The sequence below is a fragment of the Gopherus evgoodei genome, chromosome 3 (assembly GCF_007399415.2).
Source record: "Gopherus evgoodei ecotype Sinaloan lineage chromosome 3, rGopEvg1_v1.p, whole genome shotgun sequence".
NCBI classification, from domain to species: Eukaryota; Metazoa; Chordata; order Testudines; family Testudinidae; genus Gopherus; species Gopherus evgoodei.
The window spans coordinates 8,228,739-8,244,456 of record NC_044324.1 but is presented as its reverse complement, the minus strand read 5'-3'; the positions used below and the strand labels follow the sequence as shown (position 1 = coordinate 8,244,456).

The 15,718-nt window shown below is 46.8% G+C and overlaps 1 protein-coding gene across 2 annotated transcripts in view; it reads left to right on the top strand.

The window, feature by feature from the left end:
* Nucleotides 1-15,718, top strand: part of ASIC1 (acid sensing ion channel subunit 1) — a 177,788-nt gene that overhangs the window by 44,843 nt on the left and 117,227 nt on the right. Inside the window, exons 1-2 of one of the 2 annotated variants that reach the window (XM_030554921.1) lie at nucleotides 4,319-4,400; nucleotides 4,918-5,032. The exons of the other annotated variant lie outside the window; for it this stretch is intronic. The gene's annotated coding sequence lies outside the window, so the exon portion shown is untranslated. Of the gene's footprint in view, nucleotides 1-4,318; nucleotides 4,401-4,917; nucleotides 5,033-15,718 lie in introns of those variants that run through there. 2 annotated transcript variants of the gene reach the window in all.

Genomic DNA, 15,718 nt, shown 5'->3' with positions numbered 1-15,718 from the left:
TTCCCCCCTAACTGGCATAGCGAGGTGATTGGTTATTAAAGAGATCTAGCCTCTCTATTATCCCGAAAGAGGTTCTTCAGATTTAAATAGAAAGATATCAAAATAAAAGATAATTGTTGAGAAAGATGAATATGGGGGATGTCAGGGGGGAAACGTCAGCATGGAGGAACTCTTGTCTAATTTCGCCACCCACACAGAGCACAGTGATATTAGTGCCTTTAACACAGCAGATAAAAGCTTTCATGGCATTATTACAAGCTCCCCTTTAATAAGCAAAGGCATCTGGATAGCACATGTGCCCCATGAGACCCCTCTAGTGATTCCCAGGAGACCCGGTTAATCCGACAGGAATGGCATGGAGCACTGTGTTCTTTCCATGTGGTAGGAGCCAGGCTTAGGGCTCAAGGAACACCAAGGTGCCGTTGCAAGCTCCCAGCTCCAGATGGGGCACTTCAGTGATGCAAGCTCTTCCCTCGTTTTACCCTGTCACAGGGTGGCTTGCCCCACGGACTGGAGAATCTGGGGCTAAGCCAGCCCTGATTACAGGATGAGTCACATCTGGGTTGAATCAGGTGCTCACCCAATAAAAACAGCAGGAAATGCCACTGAAGGGGGGAGGGAGTTTAGTTATGCCTAGAGTTACTGCAGGGAGTAAAAAGTTGGCTCATGAGTCATGGGGGGAACAGGAGAAAGTGCTCAAGGTGGGGAGATCTAGGGGAGACTCTAAAGGACACCTGGGGTGATGAGTGTGAGTTTGTGCTTTGTGTTATTTTGGATTAATCATGAGAGACACACTGAACTGCTTGAGGGCTAGCATATACTGGAGGACTCAACAAATTGGACTTCCAAGAGGGGATTTGCATGAACTGCCTTTTGAATTGAATGAGTTCTTGAAAGGGTCCTGAAGGGGGAGGAATCAGGGCACTGCTGAGGTACTGCTGGCCATGAGAGGGTGCTTGCAAGGGGGGAGAGTGGCTACATGGTATTACAGACCTTGTGGGAGGCATAATCATCTAAACCCTTGGGGACTTTAGTTATGTCCCCAGGTGCATATGAGCTCCCCACTACTTCTCCTGCTGCATGTGTATGATCAACAAAGCCTGCAAATCTGTGGATATGGTTGTATTGTCTACCATCTTGTCAAATCAGATATGGCTCAAAGTGTTTGTAGCTGAGCATGGCTCTAACAGTGAGATAGAGTACTGGTGGGAATGGAGATATAGATATTAAAAAAAGGTGGAGTGGGTGTAACATGGACAGACCCCAGTCATTGGTGGCTGGGACTTCCTGGAACTAAATGCATGAGGCTTTGCTGCATAAGCTAAAAGCCAGATGGCTCTTAGCTAAGGCTGTAAAGTAAACTTATTAATCTCTCTCTAAGTGGTCTCTGCCATTTGATGAGACAGAATACCACACCCAGGAAGTGTGGGGGTTACATGTGGAGTGTAGGTTGGATACAAGTTAATTATTGTGGATTGGTGTAGATCTAAACTTTTATATCTGTGCAGGGCTCTAGTGATCAGGATTTGGAAATCTGTGAGATGAGGCCTTTAGGTATGCTCCCTGGGAGAGGCCCAACTAGCATCAAGGAGCTGAGGGACCATCTGTAAATTCCTGAATCGCTGTTTCTGAGAACCCAGCGCTCTCACTTCCAAAATCAGACAGAGGTTTCTTGTGATCGAAAGTCTCTGACAGCACACAGGATCATGGAATCGGGATTGCACAAGAAACCACGGATTGTCTTGGGGGCGTAGATGGAATAATTGAGAAGCAAGATGTCTCTTCTAAGAGTGCTTCTCAACATCTTTCCATGCAGTACAGGAAAACGACTGTTGTTCCTTACTGCTACCTCCATGCCATCATCCTTTGCAACTAGGCTTGGGGCAGGAAACCATTCAATAGCATAGCTGTGGGGAGAGCATCCACTCCCCCACTGAGCACAAGTGGCACCTTGTCAATTTCCTGCCACCTTTATACTCACCCTGGGGAGCAATTTTTTAAAAAGTACTGCGGTGCTTTTATTTTACTCCTCCGGCAGCACTCCGGGTCTTCGGTGGCAATTCAGCAGCGGCACCTTCACTCACTCCAGGTCTTCGGTGGCATGGCCTTCGGTGCCCCCGAGCTCACCTAGAGTGAGTGAAGGGCCCACTGCCGAAGACCCGAAGCACTGCTGGATGAGTAAAAGTGCCACAGCGGGTAGCGTTTGTTTTTTTTATTGCTCCCCCTGTTCCCTCCACCTGGCTATGCCACTGAAATCATTGTTGTTGACCCATCTTTTAGTTACAGTTCTGATGATGCCATCTCTCCCTGTTGTCCCTGTGTTTGTGACTCTGATGTTTTGGGGTGGGTGGGGGATGTATGTACCCTTTTAGGTTCTGCCCTGGTTGTAAACATGCCTTGAGGGGGTTCTGAGCTGCATAGCTGGAATGGCTTTGAGTAGCTGGATATTTAAGGCTCTTTCCTTTGTAAGGTTGGAGTCTCCTCTCTATCAGATTGAAGGGGGTGTGATGGGTTGAATCACAGAAACCCCTGTGGGAATTGCCAAGTGATGTGCCAAACCTACTTCTGCCCCTGCTTTCCCTGCCAGTCTTACATGCCAGGATTTAAATGGTTCTAAGTAGTAACAGACAGAACAAAGTGAATTACCAAGCAAAATAAAACAAAACATGCAAACCTAAGCCTAATACAATTGAGTACAGATAAAATCTCACCCTGAGAGATGTTTCAATAAGTTTATTTCACAGACTGGATGCCTTCCTAGTCTGGGCACAGTCCTTTCCCCTGGTACAGCCCTTGTTCCAGCTCAGGTGGTAGCTAGGGGATTCCTCATGATGGCTGACTCTTTTCTCTGTTCCATCCGTTTATACATCTTTTGCATAAGGTGGGAATCTTTTGTCCCTCTGGGTCCCCTCCCCCTTCTCATTGGAAAAGCACTAGATTAAAGATGGATTCCAGTTCAGGTGACATGATCACATGTCATCGGGGCCAGCGCAACCCATTAGGTGACCTAGCCGGTTGCCTAGGGCACTAACATTTGGGGGGAGGCAGCTGTCCCAGTCATTGGCAGTATTTCAGCTTGTCTCATTCTCCCCTTCTGCTTCAGTACTTTGATCACCTGCCGTGCTTTCTGCTGCTGTCATGGAACCTTGATCAGCTCAGCACCTGTCTCTAAATGTTGAGTTTCATCTCCTTCAAACTTGGTGGCTTGCTCACTGCTGCCTCATCGGGGCCTTTCATCTGCTGGTGCTTTCCCTCATCAGTGACATAGCTAACAGCTCTGCTTCCGCGTGCCTTGATTCTCAAGCCCTAATAAGCTGGGTTTGTTCCACTGTAATTGTAAACTGGGAATATCATTGAGCAGGTGTGTTTCTAAGGTGGTCCCACAGGGATTTGTTTGTGTATAAGCTGCAATAAAACATCCATGGCTGGCCTGCATCAGCTGACTTGGGTTCAGGCTGCAAGGCTATTAAACTGCAGTGTAGACATGTGGGCTTGGGCTGGCACCTGGGCTCTGGGACTCTCCCCGTCACAGAGTCCCAAAGCCTAGGCTCCAGCCTAAGTCTGAATGTCTGTGCTGTAATTTTATAGCCCCCCACCCTAAGCCTGGCAAGCCTGATCAGCTGATATGGGTCAGCCATAGGTGTTTGATTGCAGTGTAGATGTACCCTGGTTGTCCCTATGATATTTAACACTTTCATCAATGACCTGGAAGAAAACAAAATTATTAGACATGAAGCTTGGAGAGGATCCAAAAATTGGGGGAGTGGTAAATAATGAAGAGGGCAGGTGATTAATATGAAGTGATCGGGATTGCTTGGTAAATCAGGCACAAGCAAATAATATGCATTTTAATGTGGCTAAATTTTATGTATACTTCTAGTAACAAAGAATGGAAGCCCTGCTTATGGGCTGGGGCACTCTATCCTGGGAAGCAGGATCTCTGAGAGATTTGGGGACGGGAGGTGGATAATCAGCTGAACATTAGCTCCCAGTGCAATGGTGTGGCCAAAGGGCTAATGTGATCCTGGGATGCATAAATGGGAATTTTGAGTAGGAGTAAAGACCGTACTTAATTTGTAATGAAAGAGGTGCTGGGGCTCTAGCCATTTTTTTTTTCCATTCATAACTGATGCAGCAAGCCTAAATGTGCCGGGGCTCAGCCCTGCAAGCCCTGGCACAAATTAAGCACTAAGTAAAGAGGTTAATTTACTTCTGTATCTGCAGTGGTACAAGTGCTACTGGAATACAGTGTCCAATTCTGTTGTCCATAGTTGAAGAAGGATGTTGAAAAATGAGTGAGGGTTCAGGAAAGAGCCAAGAAAATGATTGTGATCAACTGAGCCCCTCAAGGCTATTCAGCTTACTACAGAGAAGGCTAAGGGATGACTTAATTACAGTCTGTAAGTACCTATGTTGGGAGCAACTGTTTAATAAGGGGCTCTTCAATCTAAAAGAGAAACATATAATATGATCCAGTGGCTGGAAGTAGGAGTTAGACAAATTCAGACTGGAAATAAGGTGTAAATTTTTAACAGAGTAACTAACCATTGGAACAATTTAACAAGGTCTCTGGTGGCTTCTCCATCACTGATGGCTTTTTTTAAATCAGGACTGGATGTTGTTCTAAAACATCTGCTCTAGGAATTATTTTGGGGCAGTTCTCTAGCCCATGTTCAACAGGCGGTCAGTGGATGATCACCATGCTCCCTTCTGGCCTTGGAATCTGTGAATCTACAGACCTCAGCTTCTGAGGAGTACCCGGCATGATGGAGTAGCCTAGAAAGTGGGAAATACCTCGTCTCTTGCTAGTGTCCAAATTACAGAAGGGGTCCTGAGGGGACTCTGACTGGGGCTTTCTGTCCCCATGGCCCTGGCCTGGAAGCAGCTGAGCATCTTCCTCTTGCTCTGACTCACCAGGGGCTGAAGAGCTTCCGATTGTGCTCAGAGGAGGGAGTGCGGAGGGTCTGGAGTTCACTGGCTACCAGAGCAGGTGTTCTGAGCCCTGAGGAAACACTGAGCAGCTACTGTGCAGGTAGGGTGACCAGATGTCCTGATTTTATAGAGACAGTCCTGATTTTTGGGTCTTTTTCTTATATAGACTCCTATTACCCCCCACCCCATCCTGATTTTTCACATATGCTGTCTGGTCAACCTATGTGCATGAACCCAGTGCAACTACTCAGCGTCCCCATCCCCCACCTAGGGGGCTCCTAGCGACTCTGGCAATAACCCTGTATCCCCTTAACCTTGCCCTGGAACCCCCTCCCCCCCAATGCAAATGTTTCCCCTCCCCTTCCTTTATGGTCTGTCCCTTGTCTCCAACATACCCTTAAGCCCTCCTACCCCTTTGAGTTTCCCCACTGTAGCATCTGATTGCATTTCTGGGTTGATTTCTGACCCATCCAAAGCACTCACCAGAATGCTGTATTGAACCTCCCACACTTTAAGGGCACTTTTTTTTTTAATTCCTTCTGTCTGTCTAGAAGCAGCAGCATTGTGTCCATGTAGGACAAATGGATGCAGATGTCAGGTGTGTGTATGGATATATGGGTACCCTTCACTGCACTACCTGGGCAGCACCAAACTGCCCCCTCTTCCCATCACAGAAGGTTCATGTTTGTTTCTTACCTCTCTCACCTGACTGATGTGTTGCAAATCAGATTTGCATTTAAGACAATCCTCTTGTGTCCCAGCTAGTATCCTGTTCCCAGTCCCCTTTGGCACCCAGGCCCCATTCAGCATAGAGAACCTGTTGGACTCCCCACTGCTTCCCAGCTCTCTAGATCCTCGGCAGATTAATGAACCCAGGGCCAGTACTGTCCCCCTCCCCTTTCCTGTATGCCAGAGGAAAATTAAAAACCAGCCATCTGCCCCAGATATGTCTGCCTTCCAGCAGAGCCTGCCCACTTGGGTCAGCTGAGAAATTAGGAAGCCCTCTCTTCCAGAGCTGTAATTGTGGCATCAGCCTGTTTAACTGGTATTGCTATAATTCACTATTGGCCATCCTAATTGTTGGCACCCGTAAAAGCTGTGCTGACAGCCTGGAACCAGGCTGGTGAGGGGCATTTGGTGCCATGCGGAGGCTCTAACACAGTGTTTGCTGCTATAGACAGCCATCTTGCTTTACACTCCTTCCCCACAGATGCCTTTTGTGATTAACATCATGGGATGAGATTGGCATGGGGAACCTGTGCTTTGCCAGCTAGTTACCAGATCCTCCCAGATCCCAGCCCCTGCTTCTCCTCCTCCTGCATCAGTGCCAAGGTGAACTAGACCCATCACAAGTCTCCTCACTACCCTATTCCAGCAGAGAAGGATCAGACCTATCCCCTTCCATCTTAACACCTATTGAAGCTCTCAGGCAGAAGTCTGCCCACATCTAAAGGCTCCTCCCTCCAGCCTAAGGGGGAGGAGCTACTGGCCTCAGGTCTTAAAAGATTTCAGAGGACAACAAATGGAAAAAAAACAGGGACGGAAGTGAGGGTCACAGGGATCCAGGAGGGGACACTGAGCAGAGAACCCTGGACAACACCCACTGCTCCTCGAAAGTGTCCAAGAAACCAGTTTGTGCAGTCCAGATGAACTCTGTCCAGGGACATGACTTTAAGGAGGATCGGAAACAGTGGCAGAACACCTCCCCATCCAACTTGCTCCTCCAGGTAAGATGAATGGCCACCTTGGCCAATGCCAGGAGCAGGTTGATGAGGAGGTCTGGTGACTTTGTGGGGACATAGATGGGGTGTGCATAGAGCAGGTGATGTGGGGAAAATTGCAGCCAGAACCTGAGGAGGAGGTTCTGGAGGAGTCAGAAAAGGGGCTGCAACTTGGCACACTTGAGGTAGATGTGTGCCAGGGTCTCATTTTCACCACAGAAGAGGCAGGTTTTGGAGGAGGGGGTGAACCATGCTAGTGATCATGGCTCTGTGAAGGAGCCACCAACTAATATCGCCATCAGCCCATGGGACCAGGGTGGAATACAGACTGGCCCACCAAAGCTCCTCACCCTGTACAGATGGCAGCAGGTCCTGCCACTTGGTGCTGGGAAAGGACACAGGGATGAGGAAGTGAAAGATGTGGAGCATGAGTGTAAACTGCTGTTTCCTAGGTGAAGTTCAGAGGCAGGCTGGCTGCAGGTCATGCTCCCAGCTCAGATGGGGTGGGGAAGAGGGTAGCTCAGTCTCCATGGCCCACTCAGTCCTCTGCCTCTCTGCTGAACCTGCGAGTGTGGAGGCTATTAATGCTGTTTGGGGAGGTGGTTACCTGATCTTCAAAACTCAAAAACTCATGTCACACGGGGTGTCATAGTATAATTCCCAAATCTGGACCTTAGCTTAGATCCTGTAATGCTGCCACCAATCAGGACTTAGAGTAGAGCGCCTGATAGACTCTGGTCTCTCCCAAAACCTTCCCTGGGGACCCCAAGACCCAAATTCCTTGAGTCTCACAACAAAGGGGAATAAACCATTTCCCTTCCCCCTCCTTTCTTCCTCCCAGCTCTTTCCCGCCCTGGGTACACTAGGAGATCACCGTGATTCAACTCCTTGAATCACCACACAGAGAGGAATGATACCTTCCCCCAGAGGCAATCCAGATTCAAGCTCCGTGAATCTAAAACAAAGGGATTCCAACCTTCCCCTCCCTTCTCATTCCCTGTTAAGTACAGACTCAATTCTCTTGAGCCTTAACAAGGGGGAAAAAATCAGACAGGTCTTAAAAGCAAAACTTTTAATAAAAAGAAAGAAAAAGTAAAAGGTCTATCTCTGCAATTTAGATGGTAAAAAGTTACAGGGTCTGTCAGCTTATAGAAACTAAAAAGAAGCCTCCCGCCGAGCAAATACAATTTGAAATACTTCCAACTACACATTTGCAAATAAAGGAAAAGAAATAAAAAGACTATACCGCCTTTCTACCTTTATACTTACAAAATTGGAATAGAAGATTAGAGAGCCTGTAGGTACGTGTGGTCACTCTCAGAGTCCAGAGAGAACAAAGCAAAACCAAAAAAAACACACAAAGGCTTCTCTCCACCGAGATTTGAAAGTATCTTGTCTCCTGATTGGTCCTCTGGTCAGGTGTTGCAGGTCACTGTTTGTTAACCCTTTACAGGTGAAAGAGACATTAACCCTTAGCTATCTGTTTATGACACGCCTCCCAAATCGCAGACAGTGGGGAACCTCACTGGCGGTGATTTCTTCCTAGAACTTTACAATAAACAGATTAATACAACACATGCACCTTTACATGTACTACTAAGTATGTAAACTACAAGACTTTCTACATTTCAAGGACAAATTTCAACCAGTGGATTATGGGAAACTTTAACGAGAGAGTGCATCAGCCATTTTGTTAGAAGCTCCTGAAATGTGTTGAATATCAAAATCAAAATCTTGGAGAGCTAAACTGCATTGAAGCAGTTTTTTGTTGTTCCCCTTAGCAGTATGAAGCCACTTTAGCGCAGCATGGTCAGTTTGTAGCTGGAACCGCCGTCCCCAAACGTATGGACGTAGCTTTTCCAGGGCATATACAATGGCGTAGCATTCCTTTTCATTGACTGACCAGTGACTTTCCCTCTCAGACAGTTTCTTGCTGAGAAACACAACAGGATGGAAGTTGTGATACAGTCCTTCCTGCATGAGAACTGCCCCTATACCATGCTCAGATGCATCTGTGGTTACTAGGAATGGTTTGTCAAAGTCCGGGGCCCTTAGCATAGGGTCCGACATGAGCGTCGCCTTAAGCTGGGTAAAGGCCTTTTGACGCTCATTAGTCAACTTGACTGCATTCGGCTGGGTCTTTTTGGTCAGTTCGGTCAGTGGGGCAGCAATTTGGCTGAAGTGTGGTACAAATCACCTGTAATACCCGGCCAAGCCTAAGAAGGATTGGACCTGTTTCTTGGACTTTGGGACAGGCCACTTTTGGATAGCATCCACCTTGGCCTGTAGGGGGTTTATGGTTCCTCGACCCACCTGGTGTCCCAGGTAAGTCACTCTGTTTTGGCCTATTTGACACTTTTTGGCCTTAACAGTTAATCCTGCCTGCCTGATGCGCTCAAAGACTTTTTCCAGGTGTTCTAGGTGTTCGGGCCATGAATATGAAAAAATGGCCACATAATCGAGGTAGGCAACTAAAGAGACATTAACCCTTAGCTATCTGTTTATAACAAGGGGCTATTCTGAAAAGCCATCAGCTGCGGAAGACTTAAGGGTAGCCACTGAGCCAGAACCCTAAAGTTAAACTGATGGCCTAGAGTATCTCAAGACCATGAGCTAGCCAGCCCTCCATCCAACTCTGCAATGAGATGGAAATGATGGGGTATGGAGAATAAATGTGAGGCTCATTGTGAAAGCACGATGAGTTGATTTACAATGGGAGTGGGGCAGGATGTGAAAGGAGGCAATGAGAAAGTGGAGAATAGGGGGTAGTGGATACTGAGGCTGCTAAGAGTATAGGAGGGGCAGCAGAAACTGGAACATGAGAAGGGAATGGAGAGGGGCCATCAGGTCACCTTAAGGATCCTGCTATACTAAGTATCCTTGAAGGTTGGCTTCCCAATCATTGCTCTAGGAGCCCCATTGAGATGAACAGCACAGGTGGCCCTTGCAATATTTCATGTGGCCCCTGCTTTCTGCAGCAATCAGATCGCCCTGGGCACAACAGACATTTAATTACTGATGCTACTTCCCCCTCATGAATTGAGGGTGAGTCAATATTTAATGGAGACTGGGGCAGTACGTATGCCGTGACAGATGGCCAGGTATTAATTATGGTGCAGTGGTAACGCAGCCACATGTCACTCCCTGCTGGAGCAAGTGGCCCATCAGTTCTGGGAGGGAGAGGAAGCAAACAGCTGATTTATTTAATGAATTGCATTTACTCCAGACAAGCCTGTGTAATTCACCAGAATGTGTTGCACAGAGCAACGGTAAAGTGAATGCAACTGCTCAATCAGCATCCATGTCCTTTCTCAACTCCCTGTAACCCCCTCACCTCATTTCTGATTCACTGCCTCTCTCCTCCATTCAGCAAGAATCCTTCCCTTTCCAAGGTTCATGACTTTGAAGATGGAGTTCTCCATGCTCCCACCTCAGCCATCCTGCAGTTCAAACCCCTGTCATGATGGAAAGTTTCCTTTAGCTCAAGCAATAGGGCCCTGTACCATGGGAGTAGAGGTCTATCCCTACTGTAACTTGCTTTATAGCACCTGTGTGTCTGGGCTGGAATAAAGTGTAACTGAAGGCAGCATGGGGGCAAGTGTGGCTTCACACTGAACTATTGGAGATTTTCTATTTACAATATATTATTTATTAATTTGTATTACTGAAGTCCCTAGGAGCCTAGTTATGGTCCCAGCAGTTGAAACTGTTCCAATTCTATCCAGTACAGGGCAGTGCTGCACATATACTCACTGGCTCATTACGGTATTGTCATTCCTATTATTCAGACAGGTAGACTGAGGCACAGAGAGACATGAAGTGTGTGAGGTCCTGGCAATTCAGCCAGAGGTCTCGGCTCCCACTCCTACTCTGACTTAGCCTCTTGTGCTCTGACTTTTCCCCTAGCTCATTACACATGAGGTTACCCTAGTGGGTAGGTCCTTGAATAGTTTCCTGTAGATTTTTAAGAAATAAACTGTCTGAGGCATTCCCAACTCCCCTTTCCCCACTCTTGTCCCAGAGATGCTCTTACCATCTCACTGGAGGTGTGTGTACCAGATATTCTGCCTACCTTTAAACAATTGGGACTCCCTAATCTGTGCCTCATTGGCACCAAAGACGGTAATGTCTCTGTTATGGGGTTGGTGGTGAAGAATGCACTGAAATGGGAATCTTTAATGTGCATCCTGTTCAGACCAAGTAGCGGGATGGCTCCAGTGGAGCTCTTACTGGAAATTGAATAGTGGCCTAGTTAGGAGACTAGTTCTAGCAGAGGAAGGTTATTGGGGCGGTGGGACCTAGTGGGCTCTCTGAATTAAGACTATAGGTGTGATCAGCTGCAATGGCTCCAGAGGAACTTGCATTTCACCCCATTTGGCTCTGACTTACAGCCTCAGTGACTAGGGCTGTTTTACAACACATGGCTGGCTGGTGTCATATGTTTGGCTGCGTATGTGGGCAGGGGGGTTGTATGCTGTCCCAGCTCTGTGCAGATAGCAGAGACAGCAGGCTTTGATTGAACTGCCCAATAAATTCACAGACTTGGTTTTCAGCAAAGGAACTTGTTTAGGTTTATTGCTGACAAAGCATGGTGCAAATGCCCTGGCTCAGTGGTTACAGATACACTATCGCATGTATGCTTGAGACAATGGACTGGCTCAGTTAGTAGTGGGACTTTCCACTATCCCCTTGGCCAGACCCTAACACCCCCTCAGAGATACCTTTTTATACCCCAAGTTATGTATTGCCCCTCTGACATGGCTCGCTACCACCCATTACCTTGAACCTATTAGTTCGATTGAAATATCTTAATTCATCATCCTGACCTTATCTTTAAGATGGGTCAGGATGTTCCTCTTATTTATGGGGAGTGTACTTGTACCACTCCTGGTGTTGGAACGTTGTAGTACTGCCCTTTTGGAATGTTTGCATGAGTGTTTTGTACATAGCAATTCATAGGAATGAGTGTTTCAGCAATATTAGCCCTGTTTTTGCCTGGGCTAATTACAGATTTATTATAGATTTAATTACAGGATAATATTACAGATTGTGTGAGTAGGCTCTGCCTCTTGCTCACAACTGGACTTTGCTTTATATCAGCAAAGTTTTGACAGCTACTTTAGACCAGGCCTCGGGCCTCATACCAGGCCTCTAATACAAGGCCTTATGTTTCGGGCTCTCTTTTTACTACAGCTGTCAGCTGGTGCTTTGCAGAGCTAACCATCTCCTCCAAGAGACACACTGGAAATTGTGTGCCATTGGGGGGGTTAGTAGCTTTTACTAAAATTGTGTTGCTTTACAAGGATAAAGTGAATTAGGTAACTTGACTTTATGCTAATGGCTTTGGTTGAATCTCTGCTCTGTGATTGCCTTAGAACTCTCAAATGCAGCACAATTAGGCCAGGGTTGGATTGGAGACAGTTTAGGAACATTGTGCTGCAGGAAGAAATGTTGATGACTCAGTAGGAGGTGCTCTCCCCCACAACATTGTGATCACTGAGGATATGTCTTTGCTGTGTTGCAGTGAGTCTCAGAGCCCAAGTCTACAGACTCAAGCTTGCAGAGCCTGTGCTACAGTGCTAAAAGCAGCTATGTAGATGTTAAAAGCAGCAAAGAATCCTGTGGCACCTTATAGACTAACAGACGTTTTGGAGCATGAGCTTTCGTGGGTGAATACCCACTTCCTCAGATGCATGACATGCATCTGAGGAAGTGGGTATTCACCCACGAAAGCTCATGCTCCAAAACGTCTGTTAGTCTATAAGGTGCCACAGGATTCTTTGCTGCTTTTACAGATCCAGACTAACACGGCTACCCTCTGATACTATGTAGATGTTGTGGCTTGGGCTGGAGCTCAGGCTCTGAAACGCACGCCCCTCTCTGGGCTTCGGAGCCCAAGTTCCAGTCTTGAGTGTCTACTCAGCTGTTTTTAGCACCGTAGCATGAGCCCGTCTACAGACCTGGGCTTTGAGATTTGCTGCTGGGGGGGAGGGGGTTAAAAATGCAGCATAGACATACCCCTTAGATCCTGTGGAATCTCTCCATAATATTAAAGGGGAGTTCACCTGACCAGATTCCAACACATTCTGCCTGACTTAAATCCCTCCTCTGGTTTCATTCAAGTGCTCTCTTCTCCACATCCTGTCCCAAAGTGCTGTGTAGTGTTACTGTGCACTGTTGAGCAGCTGCTGCATTCCTCACCAGGGGGTGCTGTATTTCAGAAGTGGGTGAAGCAATCCCTATTTCGATATCTGTTTCCTGCTCCCCTAGGGAGGTTGTGAGTTTGTATTTCAAGTATTTGAGATCCTCACAGGAAAGCTACCTGAAAGCACTAAATTATTATTGTGATTTAAGCCACTGAAAGTAGCTGATTCCCATCCCAGCTTCCCTTGGTGTGGTAAACTGCAGCCTTTTTCCAACCGTGGATACCTTATGAGAGTTTCATCTGAAAGGAACATACTTTGGATGGGGGAAGAGTTATGTGGAGCCTCAGCTGAGGGATTTGATCCCATCACGTTTACATGATTTCAGCACCCCACCATGCAATCCTGCAAACTTGCAAATCCCTTCACTTATTTACAGGTTTTGGAGCCTGGTTTTTAATATGCTAAAGACCCCAGTGGCATCACAGCCTGTTCCGCTTTGCAAACGTAGGCATAATAGGGCCCTTGGGCCTGTTGTTTGTTTCTGTTTGTTATGAGATTTTCCCCTTCACTTCATGCCCTGAGATCACGTTCATGTGGGAAGTGAAAAACCAGCTGCAATTTGTATTCTCAGATACCAGGAGAGGGGTGGTACTTTTATGTAGGATACTATAATCCCCTGTCCTGGATTCACAAGACTGGGGAAATATCCCCTTTGGAGATGCCATTGTTTACTTTCTGGGAGGAGATACTGCAAATTACAGCTACATCAGCTATATTTCCCTCCCTGGGGATGCTGGATGTTAGCTCTGTATGCACCTCATGCTGCTCTTGGGGTTGCTGTTGGTTTTTTAAGATGCTGATGGCAGGTACTGCTGGCTAGATGGCCCCAGAATTTGAGGGTCTGTCTTCACCCATAACATGGGTGCAGTATGGGTAGCAAGCCTGCCCTCCACACCATCCTATCCATGCACCTCAGTCCTGCCTTGTATGCCTCTTTGTTGCAATTGTTAACAGGGGGACATAGAATTTTGTTGGAGGCTTTTTTTGTGATGTAGGCACCTGTCCCACTTGGAGCTGGACTGAGATGCATCCAACTTGTTTCGCAAAAGGGCCACTGACCAGGCATTGGGCAGGAATGGCTTTCAGTCGCTATTGATGTGGTCTGGATTTGAACAGGTGATGAAATGAAATCCTCTGTGTCCCAAGGAACTTTTCTGCATGGTTTTTGTAGTGCTGTATCAGAATATAAACTAATAGTTAAGGTGGTACAACCCCCTAAGATGGATGCAATTATACCCGTATCAAGGTGTTTATACCCCTCACCCCTATACTTAGGGGAATAAGCTGTACTAATATAAGCACCTTTACACTCTAGGGGCTGCACCACTTTAACTAGATCAGTTTACTGGTTTAAAGGGATGTAGAAGCTGTGTAGACCAGCTTTTAGCCACCGGACTCCAGCGAAGCCCAGGAGCTCTTGGATAAGCTCCCCAGGGCCTGGCTGTCAAGTCGTTCTTCCTTCCTCTCTCTTTCTCTTCTGTATGCTGTCAGGAAAGACCAACTGAAACCTCTTTCCATTTCTGTTGTGTGGAGCACTGGCAGCTGATGCAGGCAGATAGAATTATCTGTATCCACACGCTGTGCTCTTTATATTGCAATCCCAGAGCCCCAACTCCCATCCCCTCTTCTGCCTGTTCTTAAGCTTTTCTATTTACAGTAACAAGTATAAAATATTTACACAAGCTATAAAGGGATTTCCAGCCCCTATTGAAGTGCTGATATTAAATAATAGTGTATAATAAAGCAATAACGGATGCATTAACCATTTGGACTGTGGCCTATCTCTACCCAAGCTTTTCTGCACTGGGATTAAGAGGATAGGCATTTTTGACAGTTTCTGAGGTCTGGAATTCTGGGGATGAAACAAGCCCAGTTCTCCTATTTTTGACAATTTCCCTGTATTGATTCCTTGGGGATTTCACATCCCCAGTTCCTCTTGATTTCAGTGAAAATGGGCCAGAAAAAGAATGCAAGGGTCAAACTCTCACAACTTCTGGAACATTGGGGCAATTTTAGTCTGAACATGGCCACTTGGGCCCACCTGTGACATTCTGCCCTCCCTTCTTGAAAACCTGTCCCAAAGGGAGCTCAGAGTCAGGCACCGAGCCTCATAAGCTTCAGAGAAGTTGACTAATGTGGGCCAAGCTCTGGTGGTAGAAGGAGACAGTCGGGAACATGATGATTTCAGATATAGGGGAAGCCCAAAGCCACACAGTTAGGTCAGCACTCTGAATAGCCTCCAATTATGGGTCCAATCCAGGAGACAGTACTCTGCAGTGACATTCAGGTTTCCATTCTCATTCGCTCCCTCCCATCCTGTCTAGGTTGTTCAGCCCACTCTGACTATCTGCAAAATAGGGATCTGACTCTGGAGTTCAGATTCCTTTAGAAATAAAGAGTGCTGGGGCTGGGGCTTTTTGCTGAATTTTGGGGACTAGCCAAACTCAAGATTTTGGCTGCTGACTCCATGTTGAACTTAAACTACCAAAATGTTGTCCCTAGACCACCCAACCAGCCAGCTCCCACTGCAGCCTTTGTTACTACCTCCATGTTCTGCACATGATTCTTTTAGATGCAGCCTGACAACTGAATTAATGCCTTAATGTTCCTCCCATCAAGAGCTTAATTTCCATCTGGTCTCCCTAGCGTGCAGAGCTCCTGATGGGGAATATTCAGATTCTAAAAGATTCTGCTCTGGAGAAGTGACTTGTTTGGGGATTTTTGCTGATTGGGCTCGGTGTGCAGCCAGAGCATTCCTTTCCTTATTAATATGGAGATCTAGGGCGAGTGACAGAAGTTGCAGTCATTTGTTTGAATACAACACACATGTTCACTCTAGTACTAGCAACTCTTGTGTAT